The sequence below is a fragment of the Centrocercus urophasianus genome, unplaced genomic scaffold (genome assembly GCF_019232065.1).
Source record: "Centrocercus urophasianus isolate 14NV4802_14NV808 unplaced genomic scaffold, USGS_Curo_1.0 seq_37, whole genome shotgun sequence".
Taxonomy (NCBI): domain Eukaryota; kingdom Metazoa; phylum Chordata; class Aves; order Galliformes; family Phasianidae; genus Centrocercus; species Centrocercus urophasianus.
This window is the reverse complement of record NW_024884944.1, coordinates 5,650,112-5,659,814: the sequence shown is the minus strand read 5'-3', so window position 1 is coordinate 5,659,814 and position 9,703 is coordinate 5,650,112.

Genomic DNA, 9,703 nt, shown 5'->3' with positions numbered 1-9,703 from the left:
GTAGATCTTTCAGTTGGATTTGAAATTCAAATGACAGAAATTATAACTATTTGATGTGTTACTGAAATCAGGCATGGCAAGTTCTTGGAGGACGTTCTAGGGCTGCCCATCCCTACCTGCTGCATGCTGGGTGCTCTCAGGTTTCCCAGAAGAAGGGCTCTCTGTGTCACGCTGTAATGAAGTTTCCCAAATCTCTCCAGATGTTACAAGCTCAGAGACTTCACATGTTGTAACTTTCTTCCTAGGTTTTGAGAATGAAGAGTGAGATCTCTGACTTCTTATATGGTCTGATAATGATAGGACAGTGGGGAATGGCTTTAAGCAAAAAGAGTGGAGATGTGGGTGAGCTGTGAGGAAGCAATCCTTTGGTCAGGGCGGTGAGGCGCTGGCGCTGCTGCCCAGAGAGCTGTGGGTGCCCCATCCCTGCAGGCACTCCAGGCCAGGTGGGATGGGGCCCTGGGCAGCCTGAGCTGGTGGGGGGCAGCCCTGCCCACGGCCGGGGTGGCACTGGGTGGGCTTTGAGCTCCCCTCCAACCTCCAGGTCCTGTGGAACAGTCTGGGTGGGACATCACCTCTGCTTTGCAGATCCCTGTGCTCTGAAGGTGCCTTTCAGAGCTCCTTGCTGACAGCTTCGTGTCCTTGCAGCATGTAGACACTGAGCACTGCTCGATCCCATGGGTGATGTGCACCCAGTGAGTGGGTTTTTATATGCAAAATCAGCAAAGCAAAAATATCAGAGGAAGGCAGAACTCTCTCCACGCTCATGAGATTTGCTGTGGCAAATGACTTAATGGCTTAATCAGCATGTTCATGGCCTTGCTACAAGCACTTACATGGAAAAAGTGCTACGATGGCCATAAAAGAATGAAGCCAGCTATACTGATAATGATGAAAGGCGTAAGTGTAATCCTCCCACATGAATCCAATCACTGTGGTGCCCGATTTCCCATGGCTGCCTCAAATAATTTCCACAAGCTTTCTCTTCAGCAGCTGATGAAATAAAATTATTTTGGTAAGGGCACCCAGTGTTCCTCAACTACACGAGTTTCCATTTTACCCCATCTTTCTAACCGAGAGAAAATGTTTGGGCTTACTGAATATTGCTTTGGATGTGTGTGGTCCACCCCAGAGAATCATAGAATCACCAAATCACAGAATGGCCAGGGTTGGAAGGGACCTCAAGGATTACAAAGCTCCAACCCCCCTCCACAGGCAGGGCCACAAACCTCCGCACTCAATATCAGCCCAGGCTGCCCAGGGCCCCATCCAACCTGGCCTTGAACGCCTCCAGGGACGGACGGGGCATCACAGCCTCTCAGCACCTCACCGCTCTCGTAGTAAAGAACTTCCCCCTGACATCCAACCTCAGTCTTCCCTCCTTCAACTTATCACCATTTCCCCTTGTCCTGCTCGAGGATCAGCTCCATGTGCTGGGATGGTTTGGAGGCAGCCATGCAGATCCGCCACGTGCTCTTCCACTGACACACACAGCAATCAAGCACAACTCATTTGTATTTTAAAATGCGGACTTTAATTGTGAGCCCACATTTCTCTATACGTGTGGGCAGAAGGGAGAACTCTTCACCCAGCTGCATCAGGATGCTGGCTTTTGGGGGGATGAAATGTTGGGAGCTGGCTCCATCCAGTGCCGGAGCTCTCTTTGCACAGAGCGCTGTGCACGGCGATGCCGGCCCCGGTGCTGCTGCTGTGCCTCACGCCTGGCTCCTGTCAGGCTGTGCTCTCAGGAGGGCTGAGCAGTAATTGAGAGCGATTTGCCGGCTGCTGAGGTGCAGTTTTGTGTGTTGCACCGGAGGCTTCAGCCTTTTTTTTATTCTTTCAAACAAAGAAAAAAAAACAGCAAAGCTGTTGGTGGTGGCTTCTGTTCATTTCCCATTCCAAATCGGTAAATAACGGACTCAGGGTTGGGGAGAGGAAGGAAGTGGTCACATTCCAGCACCACGAGCAAAGCCCGGGTGAGAGGCTGTGTTCCAGGGATCAGGGAGCTGCCTCTGCAGCAGGACTGTCTGCACACACCTCCAGCCATTGAGAACAAGGGCTTCTGCTGAGCATCGCCATTGGTGGCATTGATCCACCTCCTCCATCAGAGCAATCGAACTGGGATGGGAGATGCTCTGAGTCTCGTTTGCTCAGATTAATTCCACTCACCTGCCTCCCTATGGAACCTGGCGGCACAATTTCGTTCATATGGAAAACAGTGCCTGGTAAAACCATCCATGGTTACGTAACACCACGAGCTTGTGCGCTGGCAGCTAATTTCATACTTCCTATAACGTCCTTTTCATTGCCTTTAGCAGCCAACCAGCAAAACAAACAAACTGTCCTTGATTGATTTTCTAAGAATAAAACCATGGCTGTGCCTCTGACAAAGCCCTGCTCAGCACCAACAGCAGCCCAGGAGGGGGAGGTTCCTGCACACCGCTGCTCACCCCACTGCGCACCATGGGTGTGCACCCACCAGAGCCCCATCACAGCAGGCAGCCCCCAGCCAGGTCACTTCTTTAGTGTGGGGTCACCCCATTTGGGAATTCACCAGGAGCTTTGCTGGGCTGCACGCTGACTGTGACCCCATGGGCAGCACCTGCAGCACAGCAAAGCACAACCCCAGCAAATGGATGCGAATCTGCTCAGCACCAGGGACGAGGCATGGGGGAAGATTAATTGAAGACTTCATTTCCTCTATTTTCATTTGGTTAGCTAAGTGGAAGAGGCACGAGTCCCTGTGCTCATGGAGGCTTGGTGTCGGCCATGAATCACAGCTCCCAGCTGCCGAGCTCTGGCTGCACGTCAGGTTAATTACGATGCTGTAGTAAATATTCTCGCAGGCAGAGCCCATCCATTAGAGCCCTCCACACAGGAGCTGCACAGCTCTGCTTTCCATCACTCGCCCCAGACAGGACAAGGATGATGAAAAGCAGCTCAGGGAGGGGGGCACGGACATCTCAGTTAGAATTTCTCTTTGCCAGTGCTGCTCACAGGTGCTTTGGGCTGCTGTTGGCCTAAACCTGACATGTCCATGGGCTGACCCCTGCCCCACACCATCACAGTGTCAGATCTGCCACACCGAGCAGCCTGGTCCAGTCCCAGCCATGCACCCATGGCTCACAGCACCCACAGACCACTGTCAGATGAGCACTGTGTGGACTGAGACCAGAGCACAGGGTTTTGGCAGCACAGACATTTGTGAGCAACCACGTTCATGGATGAAGCACAGGAGGAGTAACATTTCATCCAGCATCTCTGACCAACACCGTGAGACCTCACTGAGAGCTGCAGCCACCGCCACCAAACCACACTGATGTGTAGCTTCACAGCAAGGTCACACATCCCAATAGTTCTACAGTTTTGCTGCTGTTTTTGTCGTTGTTTTAATTAAAAAAATGTTTTAAAATAAAGTAACTTTTGGTACTTCTGTATGGGAACTTTATTTTATGGGGTCTGCTCTGAAAGTAATGCCTCCTGTTTTATGATGTCAGCCCACCACAGCAGAGCTGGATGCTGGTGGTGCAGCAGCAGAGGTGGAACCTCCCCACCAAGATCCATTGCATGTTGTTGCCGTGTGACAGATGGCAGCAGAGGGGCAGTCTGACACAATGGTGTCTGACATGGAAGTGCGGATGAAGCAAAGGTGTGGAATTGAATTCCTCCATGCAGAAAAAATGGCACCTATTGAACCCATCAATGCTTGGTGAATGTTTATGGAGATCAAGCAGAGTGCAGAGAGGGGTGGGTGGTGAATTTCAACAGTGACAACAATGACAGTGGGTCACCTCCATTGGTGCACATTTTGACAACTACAGCATGCAGGCTCTTGTTCATTCCTGGCAAAAAACGCACAGCTAGTGGTGGTGACTATGTTGAAAAATTGTGTATTCTCACTAAGCGTGTGCTCTATTCAATAGTGTTATTGAGCTCATTGATATGCTGTAGTTTCCATGGAAATAAATAGGAGCCATGACTTTTGGAGCAACCTACATAAATGCAGCTTAAGACAATTTCCCTTCACTCAAGGCAGCAGGGCAAACCCAAAGGTTGGGCACCCATGATCTAAATGTTGCTCACATGGAGCGTTTGCTAGAGCAGGGTCAGCAGTGTACAGCAGAAGGCTTCAGAACATGGGGCCTGTGCTGCGCAGCATGAACCCACCAGCCCTCGCACCATGCCACAGAACAGCCCTTCTCTCTGTTAGACTGTTGATTTCTTTCTGGCTTTCATTCTTCTTATCTTAGCCTTAGAGCCCTAAACATCGCACAAAATACTCACTGGTATTTGCTCTGAGACAGATGGAGGGGTAAAAAATGCAATGAGAAGATACCATCCGCTTCCCTTTCATTATTAATCTTGCAATGAAATCAATTAGTCATCAGCAGTTTGCTAGCGTTTGAACATGAACTCATCCTGGGAAACAGCTTTATTTCAGTTTGCACACCAAGACCGCCATCCTGAGCCATTTTGCCTCGGGATCCCCCCACTGCTTTCCCACTCCCACCTTGTTCACCTTGCCCCTCTCTTCCCAGCACTGCAGGCCTCTGCAACCCATGAGGGCAGAATGGAATTTGGGCTGGGAATGAGATGGGAGTGGGATGAGAGATGGATGGGAGATGAATTGGGAGCTTGGATGGGAAATGGGATCAGTGATGGGATGGGAGATGGGATGGGAATAGGATGGGAGATGGGATGAAGGGTGGTTTGGGAGCGTGGATGGGAATTGGGATGGGAGGAGGAGGAGAATTGGGATGGGAGCCAGAATCAGAAGTGGGTTGGGGGCTGGGATGGAATGGATGGAAGCCAGGATGGAAGTGGGGATGGGATGGGATGGGATGGGATGGGATGGGATGGGATGGGATGGGGGTTGGGAGCTTGGACAGGAGATGGGATGGGGGTTGGGAGCTTGGACAGGAGCTGGGATGGGATGTGGGATGGGATATGATGGCAGTGGGATGGGAGCATCATGGGATAGGAACTGGGATGGGAGTCCTGGAGAAAGGAATGAGCACAGCCTCAACTCTGATGACAAGGCAGGGACTCCAGCTGGCAAAGAAATCCAGGCTGAGAACTGCCTAAGGCTTTCCTGGAGCTTTGGAGTAATTACAGGGAGCAAAAAAATCATACTTTAAAATGTCAGGCAGTGTTTATCTGAAACTCTTCCCAGCTAAGGGGAAATGAAAGAAGACACCGCAATAAAGGAAAGGAACACCAAATCCACTGGTCTGCCTGCCAGCCTGACTCTGGGGGCCCAAATCCATGGGGCCCCACAAACCTGCCTCATTCTGGGTGCAGGGATTCCCTGTTTATCCGTAGACTCCACAAATGGCCGCCAGCAAAGGAACAGAGTGCTCAGCTTGGGCTCAGGACGGTGCACTGGAGGCATCCCACTTCTGTTTCCTTTTGTGTGAGCAATCGGAGCACCTATTGATTACATTTGCATACACAGGCAGGTTGTGCTTTCAGCAGTATATTTGCATATGCAGTTGAACTAATGTGCTGCTGTAAGTGCGGCGATTACAGCTTGAACCTGGCAGGCTCTTGGGTTCTGACTACGGGAAATTCAGGCTCCCCATCCTGCTGAACAGCGGCTGCTGCAGTTTGTATGGAAGCTGTAACCAGATAGTAATGATTTCCCTCAAAGTCTGATTAAATATTGATACGCATAATTGGCGCTCGTAAACCTTTGTGCCTTTGACCTTTCTCGAGTCAGAACGACACAAAAGCAGATCTGTTTAAAGAAAATATCAGCACATAGGCTGGGAAAAACGGCACTGCATTGACAACAACCTGTCATTACTGTTGCTATTGACTAGCAAGCTTAGAGCAGAACGTTAATGACTCCAGCAACAAATAAATCAGCTTATAAAGCCATTGACCACATTTGTTGTTTGCAGGTCTTATTAGCAGCTGTGCTGGTGGCTCTGAGCTGGGTGACACATGGAGCCTCCAGGTAAATCCAAGGCCATGTGGAGGGGTGGGGGAACTTCGCCTCCTCCTCTACCTGCCCTGGGACTCCCCACAGGGTCTCTTCTCTTCCACTTCCATCCCTGCACACAAGAATGGATGCTGCGCCTCTGCCTGCTTTGCCTGTTGCCAAGTGAGAAAAAATAAACACATTGAAAACAGATTGTCGAGAGATGCCCAGTGGAGGTGCTAAGCTTCATAAAGACAAACCTAATGAGCTGGAAGCCAGAAGAAAGGCGAGGCTTAGCCAAGTTGCAGCCAAAGCCATTTCTAATAAACAAGTTCTCCATATGCAGGGATAGAAGTCCCATGCAGAGAGAGAAGCCTGCATCATTCTGTCTCACAACAGGAACTTGAGAAGGAATCATAGAACCATAGGACAGCTTAGGTTGGAGAGGATCTTAAAGATCAGCCCCTCTCCTCTCCTCTCCTCTCCTCTCCTCTCCTCTCCTCTCCTCTCCTCGTCACCCTTCCGGGCTGCAGGCGCACACTGCTGCCTCACGTCCCGCTTCTGCCCATCAGGACCCCAAGTCCTTCTCCACACGGCTGCTCTCAACGAGTTCTTCTCCACTCTGGGCTCATGTCTGGCGCTGCCCCGACCCAGGAGCAGCACCTGGCCTTGTTAAATCCCACCACCTCATTCATCTGCCACTGACCCCCTGGAGCAGGGAACGCTCAGCATCACTTCACACCACTTTGGAAGGTCATTTGTCCTCAAGTGCTTATAATTCTTCCCGTGCAGCAGCAGCGTCAGTCATTATTAGCAACAACTTCAGGCTCTAATCATAAAGCTGTTATTTATGTTTAATCCAAGCCACACTAAATATCAATTTGAAGTTTAGTCCCCCCAGTAGCTGGCAATATTTCTCTATTATTATTGTACGTTATTGTTATTTATGTGACACGGTGAAAAATGGAGCACAGTAGTAATCTGACCTTTATTTATTTACACTTGTGTGCATCTCTTGCCACCCTGGGCCAGGCAGTGCGGTGCACTGGGAGCATCCCACACCCCCAGAGCAGTGCAGGTCCTGGGTATGGGCAATGCCTTCAGGAAGTTCTGAGCAGGAGGGCTGGCAGCACTGCGGGGTGCAGCTCTTGCTCTCTTTTCTCTCTCTCTCTGGAACCAACAGCTTGAGCTGAACTGTGATTTAATGCCTGTGATCATGGTTTGCATGTAAACATCACTGCAGAACAAAAGGACCCAAAGCAAACCTGTGAGGCTTTCAAACTGGAAGCAGCAGTTCATCAAACGCTGCAAACTTCCCCAAAAGAAAGTGTCAGAACAGCTCAGAACACTTCATGGAACAGCATTATTAACAAGCAATTATCTGCTGGGATCAATGGAGCGATTTTACAAATGAGACTTAAGAACCCCTTACTAACAGGTGAGAGAGCTGCTTTCAACCTGTGGGCTGTGCTCAGCCAAGTGAAATGCCTTGATTTGCCCTAAAATGAGAGAGAAAAACCTCTTTGTGATGTGACAACGCTCTGGAGATGGGAGTTGGTTTTGTGCCCCTCTTCCAGAAGTGAAACACATGAAGGGCTGTGCAGGACAGACCTACTTTAGGCTGAGTGCATTTCCAGCTATATTTACTATCAGCAGACACCACAGCAATTCCTACACCATGGAAAGTGTTTGCTCCTCCTGCAGCCAGGAATGAGAACACAGCATTTCATACCTCATTTCATTCGCTGTGCAGAAAAACAGGAATTTTCTGAGCCTCAGGGAGCGGCACAGGCTGTGCTGTATGCAATGTATGGATTGCTCTTCTGTGGTTTTTAGGGAATTTTTTTAACCTGGGAAGGAGGAAATCATCCCCATTCCCAACTCTGTCTGAATTTTGAGCGTGTAGCTTTGAGTGCTTCACCGCATTCCTCCCGCAGTGCCTCTCTGTTTGTGTATACTTGGTTTATTGTTGCTTTTTTTGCATTCACTCATTTCACTGTCAATTTAAGCTTAATGTCATTAAAATTGCTCTGGTTTGCTCTACTTAAAATTCTCCAATTAGAAGGCATTTTTTTTCTTTGGCAGGAACTGCTAAGTCAATTACTTTCTCCTATTTTGTATTTTTCCCTAATGACTCATTAGATAAGCACCTTTGCAATTGCCTGCAGGAAGCAATCAGCCCGCTATCAGCAAACGCCTCGCACAAATCAGTGGCAGAAAGCTCTGCAGGTTGAAGGCCGGGCATCAGACCTGGGCCAAGACAACAATGTTTTCCCAAGGCCTCAGCACCCCAGGGATGCACAGAGCATCGCTGCCCTCCCAGCACAGCGCTGTGGATGCAGAAGCAGCGGGCTGGGACTTGGTGGAAACATCCTCAGCAGTCTGAAGTCACTTTGGGTAACATCTCCATGTGCTTCATCTCCCCACCTTCCACGGCCCTCCTCCATGCGCTGTGCTGAGCAGCAGGGGAGCCTCACCATTTGCTGATCAGCTATTAAATGCTTGAAATCTAATTAATAGCGTCGCTCTAACTTTAGTCTGCTTGCAAAGCTTTGTTATCAAACTATGCCTAGTGAAACAAATGTGCTAATTAGCCACATTGGAAATAGGATGGAAGTAATAGCCCATTATTGTAAAATTGTGCTATTTATGCCCAACAATAACCATCCCTTGCAGGGAGAAACACTGAGTGCTTGTTACTGTCTGGATGGGGGCTTAGTGTTGTGGAGATGGGGAGAGACATCCAAGGCACAAACAGGGATTCACGGTGATGCAGAATGACAGGGCAGGGAGGTTTCCTTCCCTCAGCCTCTTCTGAGGATGAAGAGGTGTCTGTTAGCAGAGAGTAGAAACTTGCTCAGTGCATATCAGGGCTGTGGTTCATTGCTAATATTGACCATTAGCAACCTGACTGTGTCTCACCTAGATGTAGAAGTTAACAGCGCATGCTCCAAGTGCAAGGTCTGCACCTGGCTCATGGCAGCACCCACTGTCAGTGCAACTGGGGGACGTAAGGATAGAGCACAGCCCTGCCAAAAAGGACCGGGGGTACTGGTGGGGGGCAGCTGGACATGAGGCAGCAGTGTGCCCTGGCAGCACAGAAAGCCCAGTGGACCCTGGGCTGCAGGCAGAGCAGCGCGGGCAGCAGGGCAGGGAGGTGCTCCTGCCCCTCTGCTGTGCTGTGACAGTTCACCTGCGTCCACAGGTGGAGTCCTCAGGGCAGGAGAGACGGGGAGCTGCTGGAGCGCGGCCAGAGGAGGGACACAGAAATGGCGGCAGGGATGGAAGCCCTCCCTGCGAGGACAGGCCGAGAGCTGGGGCTGAGCAGCACGGAGAAGAGAAGGCAAGAGAAGGAGAGCTGAGAGCGGCCCGTCAGCATCTGAAGGGGCTGTGAGAAGGGAGGGGACAGACTCTGCAGTGGGTCTGTGTGATGGGAGAAGGGGAGATGGCTTCAGACTACAAGAGGGGAGATTGAGGTGGAGCTGAGGAAGAAGGTTTGGCAGTGAGGGCGGTGAGGCGCTGGCACAGGTTGCCCAGAGAGGCGGTGGTGCCCCGTCCCTGCAGACAGCCAAGGTCAGGCTGGACGGGGCTGTGAGCACTGCTGAGCTGTGGGTGTCCCTGTGCGCTGCAGGGAGCGGCACCAGGCGGCCTTCAGCTCCCTTCCACCCAAACCACTCTATGATTCTACGATGGGACAGACGGGCGATGGCTGCAGGACGCTCCGCGCCGCTGTGCTGCAGAGCCTGGGCTGCCCACGAGGAGGCGGAGGTGCTGCTCCCCGCC